Consider the following 19,556-nt stretch of genomic DNA (forward strand, 5'->3'; position numbering starts at 1 on the left):
AAGGAGTAGCCCAAGAGATGGCGGTGGGTGGTGATGACTAGTTGCCTTCCCTCTAATCTTACACTACTAAATTAGGGACGGCTAGTGCAGATCGTCCTCGTGTAGCTTTGCTTAAAATTCAAATCAGTTTCAAAATATATTCGTAATTTCAAACGTATCTGTTATGAGAGAGCTATAACGTCTCCCTTGGGTAGGAAAGCAAGTGAATTATTTTATAAGCCCGAAAAACATATTTAGATAAGTAACATTTTTTTCACAAATTTTTCTCTCATATAGCCATTACTTAATAATTTCTTAGTACGAACAACCTGCAGACGTCAATTCAGTGATAACTGATTATGCAGTTGGTAAGGGCGTGTCCACTGTGTTCCCAGTATTTCAGAAAGGAAATAATATTAAAAAGTGTTGTCAAGATGTATGTTAATTCACTTCGAGAGTCAAGAACTGAAATCGTTAATTTTTAATGAATTTCTCTACATACTTTTGAAGGTCCAGCATGGCCAGGTGGTTAAGGCACTATACTCCCAATCCGATAGTTGCAGGATCGAATCCTCGTCGCACCTAACATGCTCGCCCTTTCAGTCGTGAGAGCGATAGAAAGTGACGTTCAATCCCACTATTCGTTGGTAAAAGAGTAGCCCAAGAGTTGGCGGTGGGTGCTGATGAGTAGCTGAACTTACACTACTAAATTGTGTAGCTTTGCGCGAAAATTCAAACAAACAAAAATAAACTACTTGCTTATAAGTAATTATAATTCAGACTTTAATTTGGCTATCGAACAATAGCCTCTGAGATTATACATAACGTGGGATGGATTATTGGTCTATATCTGCCAGCTAGCGACATCTGTTTGAGGAAAATTTATCTCGCACTATATAGTGGCGCCGCCTATTAGGCACTAAACGAATACAAGCATGAAAAAACTCTTTTCACGGGGTGTGCTAGGGACAGAATTACGTGCACTTGAAACTCCAGAAGTTCTTTAAAGTAAATCATTGAAAAATAGCAAGGAGACACTGAACAACTATTGTTGTAACAGGGAAGAACCACGTGACTTGTGTGCGAGTAAAAGTGATCGGCAGGAGGTGAATTTTCCAGTACACTTCGGCCTTCACAGTTTAATATAAGGTTTCAAACAAGCGATAGAAACAAAATCTAAGACTTTAACCAACTATTAACAGGTAAGTAAGTTGAAAATTATTTATGAAAATTAACGAATTCTGAAATTATCAACTTTTTTCTCTGCCACAGATACTGTGAGAACGTGGTATATTCTTCGATTTTTATTTGTTTGAATTCACGAAAGGATATTTTTAATACGATTAACAAAATAATTTATATTTAAAATAGGATTTTTATTTGTTTGAAGATAAGCGCAAAACTATACAAAACATTGTTTATACTCTGCTAATCACGAGTATAAAAAGTTTTAAGTCCGCAGACATAACGCTGTACCATTGGGAGGCCTTTTGAGAGGAATACATATTTTTTATGGGTTTGGTTTGTTCTGAATTTAGCGCAAAGCTACGCGAGGGCTTTCTGCGCTAGCCATCCCTAATTTAGCAGTGTAAGACCAGAGGGAAGGCTGCTAGTCATCACCACCCACCGCCAACTCTTGGACTACTCTTTTACCAATGAATAATGGGATTGATCATCACATTATAACGCCCTTACGGTTGAAAGGGCGAGTATTTTTGGTGTGACAGGGAATCGAGCCCGCGACTTTCAGATTACAAATCGAGTGCCTGAACTACCTGGTTTTATTTATGGGAGTTATATAGTTAGTTGTCTTTTTGCGTTTGATACGTACGTAGGCATTTTTTCTGTACTCTCCATGCGTTTGAAATATCAGTTAAAAACTGATGAAGTAGTTAAATTAAGCATGAAGATAATGTGTTTTTTATTAAAACACTCTTTTTCTGTGTTTTTTAAAATAATTCAACCTTACCCGTAGTTACTAAAGATAAAACTGTTATTGTCAAAATATATGCAAAAAAAACAACAAACCTTTAGTCTGCTGTAATCCATCAGTTACCTAAGTAAAATTGTTCGATTTATGTTTCTTTGTTTACTTTATTCTTTAGTCACGTTCATAAAAAGTTCCAGGAAATATTTCTTCTCGCGAACAGGAGCAAGTCTTATCTTGTTCATAAAGATTATCTAACCACCGAGTTGTGATCCAGGTTTTCATTTAAACACAGTCGAAATACGTTTCTGTATTTTTTTTTTATATAGAAGAACAAAATGCACTTTAAAAATACAGTTGGAGGTGAAATCGAGTTCCGAATTTTGGAGCTATGAGTTCGTTATAAGAGCAATAATCAGCTCTCTGTTATTCGACCACACAGGAGTAGCACAAGAGTTGGCGGTGGGTGTTGTTGACTAGCTGGTTTCTGTCTATTCAAACAGTTCAAAAATAAGAACTGATATGTCAATATTCCCAATGTGATGTTTAAGCAAGTAGGTCAGGTGGGTAGGGCGGCCGACTTGCAATTTGAGGGCCGAGGAATCGAACCCTCATTACAGTTCGCCCTTTTAGCCGTGGGAGTATTATAGAGTGTGGTTAATCCCGCTATTCCTTGATAAAAGAGTAGCCCGAGAGTGGATGGTGAGTGGTGATGACTAGCTGTCCTCCCTCTAATCTTACAATGCTAAATTAGGGACGGCAGTGCAGATAGTCCTCGTGTAAGTTTTTGCAAAATTCAAAACAAACAAACAATACTTTGAGTAAAATTGTGAAACACCCGCACAATGAAAGACAATAAAATAAAGTGATAGCACATTCACATACAATATACTTTTTTATCTCCTTTAGATGTTGTACTGCTGTAAATAAACACGAATTGTTCTTCACTCTAAAAAAATACAATAAGTTACTGAAATTTTCTATTTTGAGAACTTATGAGTGGAGAATAATTGTACAGGCGATATCTGAAACACATTATGTCTGCCACAATACCAGGACAAATCAGGTTTTCAGAAATACCACAAACAAATTAATGATTCAGATGTTACAACTGTTATGTAATGTTATATTGGTAACGTGTAATTGTTTTTATCAATTCTGAATAAAGTAATTGTACTTACACACACACATTCCATGGAATGTAACATTAAATCTTAAAAACAGGAAAAACATACTATCGGCGCAGTGGTATGTCTGCGGACTACAACGCTAGAATCCGGCTTTCGATGCCAGTGGTGGGCAAAACACAGATACCCCATTGTGTAGCTTTGTGATCAAATACAAACTAAACAAAGGTATTTTACTACAGAACTTAAGGAGATAAACAGATAGACAAGACAGGTGAGCAATAAGGTGAACTAATTAAGTTCGCCAGTAGCTCGAGTTAAGTATGGCTGTATTAACTACGACACAGTTAATTAAACTGTATTGGACTGAGTTCTTGTGTCATGTAAGAGAACAAACATTAACGTGCCGAGATGGTAAAATATTGTTTTTAACTGAAAACGCACAAAAAGTATAAAAACATTAATTTACTGGTTCATCACGAAATATATTATACTGACTAATTCTTAATAAGTATTTTCTGTTATTTTATGATTCTGAAATTTTATTATATATCGAACTCAGGTTTAATAAACAAAGAACTGGGTTATTTTGTTGGAAAGTTAGGCCTAAAGACTAAGTGTGTGATTCTGTGAACTGATAAAGACATGAATGTTACCTCCTTGCTTGAGTCCTTCGTTGGCACAGCGGTATGTCTGCAGACTTACAACGTTAAAAACTAGGTTTTGATACCCGTGGCGGATACAGCATAGATAGCTTATTCTGTAGCTTTGTGCTTAACTATAAACAAACAAAATTCTTGCTTGGTTAAAGCTGTTAGTGGTCTAGTGGTCAACATACTGGGCTGTTGATTAAAATAAAAGGTTCAAGGGCCGCGATGCTGCTAAACATGCTTTTCATTTTCAGCGGTTAGTGCTTTATAAAAGGGTAGAGCCAATCACCTTTAAAACAGGAGTAAGAGTTTGTGAAATTCATTAGTGTCTTTATAGGCATTGTTACTACTGCTACGTATTACAACCACTCAGTTGTTATCGTGATTTGTTTGTTTTGTCGGATATTCTCACATCTGCACTAGCCGTCTCTAATATAGAATTGATAGACTAATGAGAATGCGGCTTGTTCATAGTAACCACAACCAATTCTCGATTTACTCTTGTCGGACCGAATAATGATATCTGACAGTTACTCTTATAACGTGGCCACGACTCTGGAACGAATCCGTAGACCTACGTATGGCACACTAACCACATCATCAATATCGGCCTAGTTTTTTCAAGCTGTGAAGGCGTAGTTGAAAGTTACATGATAATTATGTTATTAATGAACATATTCTGCCTAAAACTCAAAACAATGGTTGCCACCTCAAAAAAGTACTTCCAATGGATGATCAGTTCTTTATCCAAATGACTACCACAATACATGTCTTCTGCCATAGAAAAGTTCTTATCGTCATGTGTTGTGAATAATACATAATTTGCCAATACATTAAAAGCACTAACAAAAAAAAAGGAAAGTGGCCAGTTTGGGCATATATTCTTTGTTGACCAATCGTCTTCCTAAAACGCTCGATATTTTGCTTCCTATGCCAGTTTGCACTTTCATCTCCTTAGTGAAAGTAGGCCTGGCATGGCCTAGCGCGTTAAGGCGTGCGCTTGGTAATCTGAGGGTCGCGGGTTCGCGCCCGAGTCGCGCCAAACATGCTCGGCCTCCCAGCCGTGGGGGCGTTATAATGTGACGGTCAATCCCACTATTCGTTGGTAAAAGAGTAGCCCAAGAGTTGGCGGTGGGTGGTGATGACTAGCTGCCTTCCCTCTAGTCTTACACTGCTAAATTAGGGACGGCTAGCACAGATAGCCCTCGAGTAGTTTTGTGCGAAATTCCAAAACAAACAAACAAACAAATAGTGAAAGTATGTGTTGAAAATGATGTATGCACATGCACAGGACATTATCACAGACAAAGGAATGGAATGATTATGGACAACCCTTTATTTTCATTTTTTTTATGGAATATTTTGAAGGTTACTTATTTCCTACGGTGAATCTGAATACAAAGGAAATCCTCTGGTTCCGATATGTTGATTTCCCGATGGGACAGTGGTAAATCTTTGGATTTATCATGCTAAAATCAGGGTATGTCGATTCCCTTCGGTGGACACAGCAGATAGTCCAATGTGACTTTGCTAGGGGAAAACATACACCAATATATTGATATTTTCTGTTTAGCCAAATAATTTAAATTATTTTTAAGAAAAGCAAGTATCTTAACTTAATTCACTCCAATTTTTAAACAGTCTCATAATAGAGCAGAAACATGACTTGTTCTCCTATTTGCACAAAACATTTTACACTTTTTTCGTATCGCCATAAAACAACATCATCTACACGTGAAACATAACGTAAAATAAAAATACGTAAGCCGTAAACTACAGCTCTAATATTGTGGCTTGAGAGAAATGTCTGAAAATTAACAATTTCAAAGCTGTTTACAAATATTAGAAATTTCTTAACCTCGAACAAGGTAACACTTCAAAATAAAATTTTATTATTTGTTTGTTCGAATTTCGTGTAAAGCTACACGAGGGATATCTGCGCTAGCCGTTCCTAATTTAGCAGCTGTTCGTCACCATCCACTGCAAATTCTTTCATCAACGAAATATTGAGATTAATCGTAACATTATAACACCCTCACGGCCGAAAGGGCAAGCTTATTTGGTGAGATGGGAATTCGAGCCCCCAACCCTCAGATTACGAGTCGAGCGCTCTAACCATTTGGCCATAGAGGGCCCATAGAGGGCCTAGTTTTATGTCAATCCCGAGAAAAAAATGTTCTGGGAAAGAGTGGAACATAAAAAGAACGTTGAAAAGGTAAAAACATAATGTTGATTTTCTACACATGAAAACTCATGATCATAAAGTCAACAACAAATTTATGCGATACCGCATAGAACTAAAAATTGTGTCAAAAGAAGAATGGTGAAAAGGTATACATTTCGAAAAAAAAAAGTGTACGTATTTCTCTCACTAACAAACATTAGATTGAAAAGAACACGCGAAAGGACCGGAACTTGTATCCATATTAATTTGATATTTGTTTCATAACAATGGATGTAAACCTTATTTTAGATTAAGTTACTACTTATTTATACGGTTTCAGAAGGTAGACAGCGATTCAGATCTTGCAAATACAAAGTCTATGTTTACTAAATTAAATCCAGTGTTATTACGAATTCCTGTATTGGACACAGTTGGTATGGACACAGTTTTATTAGATTGGTTATAGCGATATTAGAGATTCATGAATTTCAAAAAGAAATTTTGATTTTAGTAGATTGAGTACATTGATATTAAAAATGAATGGCTTGGAAGCAAAAGATATATTTATGTACAAATTAACGTTATATGAACACAGTGATAAGTTAGTAAACAACCGTTGACAAGTACAATTATATTTATTGTGTTTGTAAAAAACGAATCCGGTTGTTGCTTTTTTGAAGAACGAAAAGCAAATTGATATGTTTTAACGTAAAATGACACTGAACATACTAATCTGATTGATAGCATTTGTATCTTGTAGAAACGAAGAATATTGTACTTAGTTACACTGCTTCATTGAGAATGGGAAACCAGATGAAAGTTGAAGAAGTATTTGATTACTCTTTATTCTTCATGAAACAAAATGTAATTCAATGATTTATTTGCCCTACAGAGTAGGGACTGTTCGACTAACTCTCTAACTCGAATTCAAAGAGTTTCGTAGGAAAGGATGGAATGTTGTTCCTACGTGTGTGTCATTACTCCATAACAGAATTGACGGGTTCCACGAGACTATGAAACATCAAAGATTAAAATATACCTTCCGAAAAACCAAGGAAATGAATGAACAGAACTCGAGTTGTGACTTGTATTTCTGTTTGGATGAATGAACAAAACTCGAGTTGTGACTTGTATTTCTGTTTGGATGGACTAAATTGTTGACTACCGTTTTAAAAAAATGGATTGGGGTTAATTTTTGTGTGCTTTTATTAGTTAAGAAAACAGGCGTGATTTCGCTGTTACTTACAACATTCTTGATTTGTATGGTTTATGAGAACTTTTCCATAGTTCAAATATTCGTAGGGATTACAAAATTTCTTGGAGCTAGATCTTGTCAATATAACTTCTCAAAAGGATATCAAACCCAAAAATACGTGTAAAAGGAAAAGCTAAAAGTTACACGTTGTAATATATGTTAAATTGAAAGCTTCCATGTCGTTAAAAAATGGTGCTATGTTAAAATGTAAACTTTTTGAAAACACCTGTGTAGCCTTCTAAAACAGAAAGTGAAGAAAAAGCAGACACTTTTTTACGCCACAGTTACTTAAACCTAACTATTCGAACAAGATTTTTAAAAACTCATATATATATTGTAGGAAACGTGTGTATGATTAAATATCTTTAAAATCTCACGTGTCTAGCTGTATAGAGGGCGTTATACGCAGACCCTCATGGGCATGAATGGTTGCCAAAGTAAGATATCACCATATGGTGACCATATTCAGTTAGTACATATTCTTGTTCTCCAGTCTGTTTGATTTATCCACCAATAGTTTTTGCTTTGTGACGAATTATATAGCTTTTGTCATGTTCGAATACCGTATGATACTTTATGAGAACCTTATACTGATGTGTAAATGATAATACAAACGACATCATATGTATTGTTCGTTTAATAATAATAAAGACTTAGATACAGAAATGATGTTAGTGGTGGATCTGAGTCTTTTGTAAACTTAAATTTTAAAATATAAACTAAAAGCTACCGAAAAAACAATAAGTAAATATCAAATAATGCATCTAAGGTTATTACTCTAATATGTTTTTGGCATAGACTATATCAAATAATGCGTCTAAGATTATTACTTTAATATATTTTTGGGACGGACTATAAAATCGTGTTTTTGTTTTTTCATAAACAGACATATATACTGAAACAAATGTGCTGCAACAACACGGCATGTTTAAAGAGTATTATTTTTTTAAAACAAGGTAAGTATAAACAACGAAGTCTATTGTATAGGCCCCTTAACAATTCCCCCAGTGGTCTAACTTTAAGTCTGCAGGCTTATATCACTAAAAATCGGGTTCAACACCTCTACTGTGGTGGACACAGTACAGATAGTCCAATGTGTAGCTTTAGGCTTAAGAACGTATAACGAAAGTGTTGGTGTTTTTATTAGGTTTTTAATGAAATTCAACTTAAAATGATTTTTTAAAGTTTGGATTGTTAATTTCACAGTCCATAAAAATCACTCATTCTTCTGGAGTTTTTCATTGGCAAATCCCTTGAACTTATCCTTGATTTATAAATCAGTAATATCTGTAAAAGTATAGGATATGAAAAAAACAACAAACGAACGTGATACAGTACTATAGCATTTAGAGCCTATAGATATGAATCTATAAATGGACGCGCTAATCCAACCGAATAACGTGATATCTCGCAGAATACGAGATGTAATTACTAGGAAGAAGAAAGAAATTAGAAGATGGCCACTTTCGTTCTTCTCAGCATTGGCATCTATACACTTCCTGTTACTTACTAAGTAGTAACCAACAGTTCATAGTAAACATTTGAATTATCGCATGCTATATTTCCTGAATAAAAGTTAACTTATTAACATCTTGGCATATGCGAGTGTAAATAAGAGGCTAAAATATTGATTTCAAATTAAATATTTGTTCTGGCGTTCTCGCCTGCTGATTGTTCTTCGACACGGTTTTCTTGCTTTCCTTCATCAGTAAACGTTTTCAAGTGCGTTAATATTGTTTTAACTGTTTGATTTCTTTGACAAATCTTACACTTTGTCAAAAATGAGAGACTTTTTACAAAGGGAATAAACTATATGAAAAATTAAGTGATTTTTTTTTTAGTTTAACATGTTAATAGTTGTAAGTTGTTGATCAATTTCTTGATTAATCATAATGCAACAATAATGTCGGTAGACCAAGGCATTAACTGTTTAATTTTTCGTATTTGTTTATAATTGATATTATAATACGGGATTATAATCAGAATAGAAAAAAAATGTCGCTTAATGACATCAAATTTAAGAATGTAATAGTTACAGATCTCATTCTAACACCCAAGAGGTAAAAATCTCAGTACGATATTTATTAGTTTTATGTCTAATTTTTACACGTGATGTTTACATATTTCATTGTAATACATGAATATTAAAGATCTCCTTGTAGCGCGCAATGATTATAAATAATATTGTAACACATAAATATAACAGAACTCACACTATAATATTTTAAAGACGGCTGATAATGGCATATCAATAGCATTAAAAAGACCACATGGCAAGGTGAATACCAACAGCGTTAAAAATACCACGTGACAAAGTGACAATAAAAAAAAATCACATAACAGGAGACTTACCAATAGCGTTAATAAAGATAGCAGAACAGGTCTTTAATGTTTTAAGATAAAAATGATTGTATTTATTTTTATATAAACCAAAACAGATGATTAACAACTTTGATAACGATAGATTTACCTGAATCTTAGCTCTGCTTTTTTTGTGTTAAATTATATGGAATTATTTTGTAAGGAGCTGGGAATTTAAACTAAGATGAACACGATGTGGTTTCGTTATGGTGCGATAAGTTAATGTTTTTGTTATTGTTGTTTAGACAGTACAAACAATCTAATTATTTCTCTGTCTTTTTTTGGAGGGAAGATAAAACATTACTAATATTTTGGGCTATTGTCTAATATATTAGCGAAAGCTATTCACTACTATAATGTACCTTCGACCCTAAACAGAGAAGCGCATTTTTGCAACAACAAACCGCGAACTATACATCCTCGGATTAACAGTGCGAAAATGTTGACAGATAGGTCACGTCCGGCCCAGTCAGTACAGCATTTATCGTACGCTATCCCAAACTTGATAACATTTTATATATTATATTCATAAATATGATACTATTCGAGTTTATGTTATTCCTACAGGACATAATAATAGCTTAATACAACACAAATTCCTCTTCAAACCTTGCGTTTGTTTGCTATCCTAGCAACAGCTTAATGATTATGTTCAGATTTTAGATAAATGCATGTAACATACGGGACATCAGATAGCTAGTGTTAGGAGAAAAATACCCTAAACAAATAGTTGTTTTTCGATATTTAAAATGAAAGCTTTTTGTGTCATAACGTTAAAATATGGCACACAAGAAAAAGCGCGTACCTAGAAACACCAATCGTTTTATTAAGTGTTCTAGCAGTTAGTTCAATACACTAATTAATTATTGTATGTGCGATACAAGGTATGTATATGAGTGTAAGTAAACACGTACAGGTATGTATATATACACATGTATCATATTCATAGCAATCTGCGCCTTCTTTAATAGCGTTATTCATACTCATAAAGCAACGTACAAAGGATAATAGATATATTCCCTAAGGCAATGGGTAATTCATAACTCCCTATTGTGCATGTCAGTTTTATAGAATTAATATTTGAATGATATTTGTCTGGTTCCGTACAGGAGTTTCTCTATTCTCAAACGCGTTTACATTTTTAGTACTTTTAACCTACAGGGTGATACAATTATGCATGCCTAAATTATTGAAGGCAGTAGTTCGTTACAATTCAGCCTTCGACGTGTCGTGCGTTACGTTTTTCTAACGTTTTACCATGCATGCAGTTATTCCATACAGTGTATATTGACTAAAATTTCAGCATGCGTTTAAATGGGGGAAAAATAGATAACTGACGTATTTCTTCCGTTTAAAAGGTTGTTAAGACCAGACGTACCAGGATATAGATGTATATAATCATTGGTAAAGTATATATAAAAATAATATTTTAAAAAATCATTAGTTCTCTAACTACATCACCAAGAGTGTATTTTTACGTTTCGGTAAGCGTTTATTTCTAAATATATTTCAAATTGACTGACGGACTTCGTCACTACTTCTGTTTTTAAGAAAAGCCTTGTTGGCAAAGGCAACTCATACTTCGGAATGATAAGACATTTTTCTTATTCTTCTGATGAGACATATTTACGGTATTTTCAATGTTTAATAAGAGGCTAAAATATTGATTTCAAAATTAAATATTTGTTCTGGCGTTCTCGCCTGCTAATTGTTCTTCGACACGGTTTTCTTGCTTTCCTTCATCAGTAAACGTTTTCAATTGTGTTAATATTGTTTTAACTGTTTGATTTCTTTGACAAATCTTACACTTTGTCAAAAATGAGAGACTTTTTACAAAGGGAATAAACTATATGAAAAATTATATGAATAAACTATATGCTAAGCTGTCCAATATTCAACATGGCTTCATGCTGTTAAATGGTGTATACAAAGCCTGTAAGCGAGTTGGCTGTCTACCTAAGGTATTTCATGACAAAAATAAAGCGCCATCTAACAGCATGGCCAATAGTATCCATTTTATTGAGGTTCAAACACGTAAAGAAACTTTATAAGATGCATACATCAAGCTAAAGAATAAAATGTATAGCAAATTAAAGACAGACATACGAAACTAGAGTATAAACTAAGACATAAGAAGGATTAAGTATAACTTAGTAAGAGAAATGTCTAGACTATACCTAATTGTAGGGGTACATGGTTTTTCATATTTGTCCTATATTTGTAAATCTCACATTCGGGTGAAAGAAAAAAGTAATCGTTGCGAGTGGTTACGTATATTTAAACTGACAACGTTTCAAATTTTAAATAATCATTCACCGTCTATAGACAGTTGTTTCTCAGGAATGACTGTTCTAAAAGGGCCCGGCATGGCCAAGTGTGTTAAGGCGTTCGACTCGTAATTCGAGGGTCGCGTGTTCGAATCCCGGTCGCACTGAACATGCTTGCCCTTTCAGCCGTGGGGGCGTTACAGTGTGACAGTCAATCCCACTATTCGTTGGAAAAAGAGTAGCCCAAGAGTTGGCGGTGAGTGGTGATGACTAGCTGCCTTCCCTCTAGTCTTACACTGCTAAATTAGGGACGGCTAGCGCAGATAGCCCTCGAGTAGCTTTGCGCGAAATTCAAAACAAACAAACTGTTCTAAAAATATAACTAAAACTGTTTGTTTGCAACAGGACTTCTGAGATAAGCAAGACCTAATCTTCCAAATTTGGAATTACAACACGATATCTATATTAAAAGTTACTATAATGGTAAGAAAGAAAATTTAAAAATACAATAAAAGTTCACCTCGAACAATGTGCTCTTAATACTCATTTATTTAAATGAACAAATTTAAATATCTACGTATTACAACTAACAGGCATGTACTAATTACAATAAACAACCTTAGCGAATGGTTTATGCCCCCCAACAAATGTTGAAAAGCATCAAGCTTAAATCTTAAGGCTGAGAGGTTAACATTAATATAAAATATAATTTAATTTTTTACAACAATATGATTTGTTTGAAACCTATTGCTTGCACTGTCATACATTTCCTCTCTATCCATAGACTGTTATTTTATGTATAGTTTATAAGAGAATGCATACATTTCCAAAGTAATTGCTTAATAAGTCAATTTATATAATTATCATACCCAAGTTGTTGTGTTTTTTTTTTGTGGGAGCTTATTTCTGTCAATATGGTTTGACAAACTTAATGCTAATCGTTCGTTGTTGGAGCCCACCAGTGACACAGCGGTACGTTTGCTGACTTACCACACTATAAACCGGTTATCGATATCCATTGTAGACAAAGCACAGATAGTCCATTGTGTAGCTTTGTGGTGAATTCCAAACAGCAACAACAACTTTGCTTTCAATAAATTCATAAACTCTGAGATTGGTGTTTATTGAAAAACTCGGATCAATCCTGAGTAGAATACAACTACAATCACTTTTTAAATTTACTTGACTTCTGAACCATTGTCCTTGACATCCATGACTTTAAGAATGTTGACCTATCATCTTGGACATTTCATCATTGTCTTTGACATCCGTGACTTTAAGAGTGCTAATATATCATCTTAAATATTTCACCTTTGTCCTTGACATGTGTAATTTTAAGAGTGCAAACCTATCATCTTAAATATTTCACCTTTGTTCTTGACATCTGGGACTTTAAGAGTTCAGACCTATCATCTTGAATATCTAACCTTTGCCCTTGATATCTGTGACTTTAATAGTTTAGACCTATTAATTTGGATATCTCGCCTTTGTCCTTGATATCAGTGACTTTAAAAGTTCAGACCAATCATCTCGGATATCTCCCCTTTGCCTTTGATCTCAGTGATGTTAAAAGTGCATCTACTTCAATCGTGTACAAAATTGATTTACTAAAGTTGTATTATTTAATATTGGCAGTAACTATTGTTAATATCAGAAACTAAAGTTTAATCTGGACGTGTAGAGTTACATTTATCAGATGTATTTTATCTGACAACTCCTGACTATATTTCAATTAAATGTATCATTGTACTGAACTTATCACACCGTTGTTTCTATTTTTATTTTATAAAGAAACGTCTCGAAATTTTTCTTTACTGGATTGAACTTAAAATTAGCATGACTTTAATTCATAATAAATTCCTTGAAACATTTACTGGAAGGCTCCTATGGAATAAAATATACGAAAACAAATTTAGTAATGTGTATCATGTCTCCCTATAAAGTAAAACAATTGCTTGTTTTTTTTTATAGCAAAGTCACATCGAGAAGAATTGAACGCCTAATTTTAGAGTTGCGAATCCACTGAATTACCAATGTCTCATCATGGGTACTAGTAAAACACTTCTCAAGTAATTAAATTTATACAGTTCTTGTTTTATATATTACTGAACTGGTATGCTAAAGACGGAACAAAAAAGTATTTAATTATTATGTTTGATTTTTTTTACATGTTTTAATTGGCGATGTCAGTTCAAAAGTAGCCAAGAAATAGGTAACAATTAGCTGAGAAGTATATCTTGAACTTATCTACGCAAATGATACATGATGAATTTTAGAGAATGTAAAAGGATTACCGAACATAATTCGGAAATATTAGCTTTCTGGAACAACGACATAAATATTGTGTCATATTTACAAATGCACAATAAAGATCCGACGAACCATAACAGAGATAAATGAATAAGTTTACATGGAATGGGTTCAAGCTATTATGAAAAAAAAAAAAACTCATTTATTTGAGCAATTGATGGATTGAAAATCATGTTAGCTACAGTGTTTGTTTGCTTGAAGGTAATCACAGAGCTACACAATATACTATTTTGCTCTGCCCACTTCTGGATTCTAACGGAAAGATAGGTAAACAAATTAGCCTGATGATGAATACACAAGTTTATATGAATAAGGGAAAAGAGTTTCGTGCACTATGTTTTTAATTCTATTATGTTGAACTCGTGTCCGATGTTATTAAAAACAGGGTTGAATGGTACAAGGCGACATTTCTGCTTTATATTTTCTTATCTTCAGCATTATGGCTGATTTACTTCATTTTTCTTTCTTGTCCAGGCGCAAACTAGTGGCTAGCGTGGCCGGACTGTGTACTAGATGATTTATGGTACGCTTTCCGTTGCCACAAACATGTTCTTAGTACATTTGTGACAATTAGGTCTCACTTTTCTATGATACAAGAGTAGCCCAAAATTTGGCGATGAGTACTGTTTGTTGACTCTTTACATGCTTTGTAGTGTCTCAGTTCAAAATTAAACACGGCTACATGCAGACAGTCCTTTTAACAAAAAATTTATAACAACAACAGTGGTAAATAATTTGTGTCAAATGAATCGGCCATAAAACCATATTTAGCTTGAAGTCTTTCATGTTTCTAAAAGTTTTTGTTCTGCTTTAACAGTATCTCGCTTCGTACATTATTTATTGATTTGATAGTTTTCCAAACGATGGAAGGACAACTATTATCGTTACTGCAAGCGCTGTTTAACCTAGTAAAACGCAAGTAAATGATGTATTTTAAACAGCTGTCTGGTTTTATCAGATGATAGTTCAGACTTTAACACACACACTGACATTACATAAAAACTCTTCCTCCTTACTAAGTTTGGTTACGCAAAGTGTAGATTATTGCCCTGAAGTTTTTACGTTAGAAATGTAAAAATAACACACTGTTCCTTAATAAAAGGTGATCAACTAATTGTATTTCGTTGTGTTGCATATATATATATATATAAGCACCATATACAGTGGAGCGCCATTAAGCCGCGGACCAGTAAACCGCGAAATCGCTTAAGCCGCTGTAGCAAGTCTTATGAGCGAGGATTATCGCGGCTCACCGCTAATTTAAAAACGTGTAAAAACGCCGCTTACGAATTTAATCCTGGCTTTATAACTTCAAGGGGATATTTAAAAAGGATTTGCTTTAATTTGGGAGATAAATAAAATATATTACAATAGAAATCGACCGTTAATCTACCTTATCCGCTCTCCATGTCAGCTTTATGGAGGCCGTCATTGTTACCGAATCACACCTCTCCATAAATTAAAGTTAATCCGCGGTAAATCAGTGAAAAAAGTGATCAATAATTAAAGTATTATTTTTAATTCGATAATCCGATATAATGATCACGCAATGGCCCAGATGAGGCTCCTCGGCGGAGCTGTTGGCGACTTCGGCTTTTCATTCACAAAGGTTTAAGCCACGGACCACTTAAGCCGCGGTTAAGAAGGTTGACCCCCCAAATACCGCGGCTTAACGGCGCTCCACTGTAGTTCCATTGTTTAGTGTACGGTGTAAGTACAGAAAAGTTTTCACGCTTTGCTACACGTGTAGATTCACATAAAATACTTTATTTTCGTATTTCCTGGAGGGGTTACAATTAGCTTCAATAACTTGTCAGTACAGTGAGTGGTCTTACTTTATTGGTGGAGGAGTGCATTATGGTCATTTTTAGTATGGCTATTGCTAGTTACCAAGTGGTGACGAGGATATCGAAACTTATTAATATCATAAAGGATCCCTAAAACTTCATTATTATCAAATTTCAAGACGCGTTTTTTCCACCATTTTTTATGTAATTTACTAAGTAAAACCGTGTGGAACACAATTAAACTGCTATGATAATTTCGGTTTTATGTTCATATATGTATAATATTTATGGAAACCTACAATAGCTTATTTTTGTTTTATGTAATTTTGTGTTTTATCATTGATGTAGGATATGAAAGGACGTCTAATATGAATTGTTACTGTCTGAGATATGTTTTTACAAGTCCTCAGCAAACAAATGCTGATTAATATTATGTTAAATTTCAGAAACTTACTTGTTTCAGTTTTAATTTGCGTCTTTTCTATAAAGGGGTGGTGTGTAGGTTTTCTTATAGCAAAACCACATCCGGCTATCTGCTGAGTCCATCGAATTTTCGGTAGTAATGTTGGAAGCAACGTATTATGTGGATAGGAATAACAAGACGAAAAAAAACACGTATTCTCTTATTCTGTATATTAGTGGTCCATACAAAAAGCAGGAAATGATTTTAAATTCAAAATTGTTTCATAGGTCATAGCAAGAACGTGTGCGTTTCTTATTATTTTATAATTTGAGAAAACCCCGTATATTTGTCAGATTTCGTGATATATAACAGCAAACGATGAAGCCAATGAAACGCTGTCTTGTGTTTGTTTGTTTTGCTTTTCTATTCCATCTTTCTTCTATATACTTATTGACCAAGTACCAGATTGTGAGTAAACAGTTTCTAGGCTTTTATATAGGTACTTGAGAAATGTTTATGTTAGAAAATGTAGGTTGTATTAAAAAAAAATGTAACGGAAAGCTATAATAATCAAATAAACTTCTATCATGTACACCAGTAGATCTAATTTGTTTATTGAACTTTCTAAGACCGTTCACAATGTATAAGAGAAATAACAGGAGAAGAGAGCTCCTAACTTAATTTACACGATTCGACCATAAACACAATAAAGTACATCACGTTAAAGAAACTGTTGAGGATAATTTAGGTTTCCTAGATTCTTTGACAAAGTTCTCTGAGGACTACGGGAAAGTTGTATCCCTTTGTCCACGTGTCACCAGCACTTGTCTTTCTATTGAAATGAGTTATTTTCTTTAAGATGTGCTCCTCTTCCATTGAGGCATGCACTCAATTACCATGGTTAAGTTAGGACTAAGGTGCAGACAGGTTATTAAATCCAGAAAAATTAAATGATCATACCGAATATTTTAAGATGTAAATAGCGAAACACTGGAACAAGTATTTACTTTTAGGGCTTTTTGTGTATTAAATTTCTTAAATCTGAAAGGGAGAACACAGAACAAAACTTATATGATTCTCTACGTTCTGTATGCAAAGGTATGTAAAAATGTTACTTTTCAGCAGTTCTTTGTTCGTGCTGAAGAACAAAAGGAACCAGGTTTTGAAAACCCTTGAACCTTTACAGTCGTTCTTGGTTAATTACTTCTCTTTCAACATTCCACTGTGCAACTCGAAGTGAATAAACTGAACACATAAGAAGTGTTATCTAGAAATCGTTTAAAATATATTTGATTGAATTGACAAATGATGAATGGTAAGAGTTCTGCGATTTAAAAATCTCTCGCGATAAAATAATCGTCGCATATAGCTGTATCGTATGGATAATGATCAAACTGATATCACATCCAAGACACCAATGAGTTATATGGTGTATATAACACACTGAACTTAATATTATAACCTAGATACCAATGAGATGTACCCTAAATATCATAATCAGTGATATCTCAATCTACATACCAGTGAGTTGTATATACAACATAATCCAGTTGATATCGTTGGTTTGTTTGTTTTTGAATTTCATGTAAAGCTACACGAGGGATATCTAGACTAGATGGAAGACAGCTAGTCATCACCTCCAACTCTTGGACTACTCTTTTACCAGCGAATAGTGGAATTGACCGTCACATTATGATACTCCCACGGCTGAACGAGCAAGCATGTTTGGTGTGACTGGGAATCGAATCCGAACCATCAAATTACGACTCGAGTGTTTTAACTATCTGGTTGATATCATAATCTAGATATAAATTATTTGTATGCTACTTATATAATAATCAGAGATATCTCAACTTAGATACCTGTGAGTTGTATACTATATACACCGCTGGCCAAAATCTTAAGGCCAATGAACATAAAGAAAAAATATGCATTTTGCGTTTTTAGACTCAACCACTTATTTGAGTAGAGCTTCGAAAGATGAAAATAAGAAAAGAGAAAATAAAAATAAAAAACGTTTTTCGCATTCAGTAGGGAAAATGTGAACACTATAAAATTAGCCTAAATACTAGCTGGTGAAAAAGTTTCAAGACTATACTGAAACGAAGGGTTAATCAGTAAACACGTAACAAAATTTAGTCATTTGTGTTCAAGCATTAGCATTGTCAACATCTCCCACTGACATCTCCTGTGTTACATTGGGCAGAAACATGGCAAAGGCTAAAAAGTTGACAGAGTTTGAATGTGGCAGAATTTTCAAGTGCAAAAGCAAGGTCTCTTTCAACGTGCTATCACTGATGAGACTGGGCATAGTAAAACTGCTGTTGCAAATTTCTTAAAAGACCCTGAGGTATACGGAACGAGAATTTCAAGTGGTCGGTCCAAGAAACTTTCGCCGGCGTTGAGCAGAAAGATGCGATGTGTTGTTTGGCAAGACACCAGCCGATCGTCAAACCAGATTAAGACCCTTACAGACGCAGAATGCAGCTCAAGAACATTAAGACGGCATCTACGAGAAAAAAGGCTTTAAAAACATAAACGTCCTCAAAGGCCGCGCCTCCTTCACACCTTAGTTAAACTTTGCTGATGAGAAAAAAATTAATCTGGATGGTCCAGATGGCTTCCAACGTTACTGGCACGATAAGTATATCCCACTGGAAATATTTTCTACACGACACAGTGGAGAAGGTTTCATCATGATCTGGGTTGCTTTCTCCTTCCATGGAACAATGGAGCTTCAAGTTATACAGGGGCGTCAAACAGCAGCTGGCTACATTGGCGTGTTGGAGAGAGCATCCTTATTGACAGAAGGTCCTCGCTTGTGTGGAAATGACTGAATCTTTCAGCAGGATAACGCTGCAATCCACAATGCCCGCAGGACAAAGGACTTTTTTATGGCGAATAACGTGATTCTTTTGGACCATCCAACGTGTTCGTTCGAACTGAACCCCATTGAAAAAGTTTGTGGGTGGTTGGCAAGAGAAGTCTAGAGAAATAGACGTCAATTCCAAACAGTGCATGATCTTCGTGAAGCCATCTTCACCACTTGAAATAACATTCAAGCCAGCCTTCTGCAAACGCTTATATCGACCATGCCAAAGCGAATGTTTGAAGTTATTCGCAATGACGGCTGTGCAACTCACAACTGAGATCTCTTGTTGGGCATTTCTTACCCTGTTTAGAACTTTTTCTTGGTATTGTCTTAAACATTTGTCCAGCTAGTATTTAAGCTAATTTCATAGTGTTTACATTTTCCCAGTAAATGCTAAAATGTTTTTTATTTTTATTTTCCCTTTTTTCTTTTTCATCTTTCAAAGCTCTACTCA

General features: G+C 34.6%; 1 protein-coding gene across 1 annotated transcript in view; it reads left to right on the forward strand.

Annotated features, from left to right (window-relative positions):
- The first annotated feature begins 936 nt into the window (after nt 1-936).
- The window catches only part of LOC143226946 (thyrostimulin alpha-2 subunit-like), a 103,735-nt gene continuing 85,115 nt past the window's right edge, over nt 937-19,556 (forward strand). Inside the window, exon 1 of the mRNA XM_076458504.1 lies at nt 937-1,181. The gene's annotated coding sequence lies outside the window, so the exon portion shown is untranslated. The remainder of the gene's footprint in view (nt 1,182-19,556) is intronic.

Source organism: Tachypleus tridentatus, chromosome 1, assembly GCF_004210375.1.
Source record: "Tachypleus tridentatus isolate NWPU-2018 chromosome 1, ASM421037v1, whole genome shotgun sequence".
NCBI classification, from domain to species: domain Eukaryota; kingdom Metazoa; phylum Arthropoda; class Merostomata; order Xiphosura; family Limulidae; genus Tachypleus; species Tachypleus tridentatus.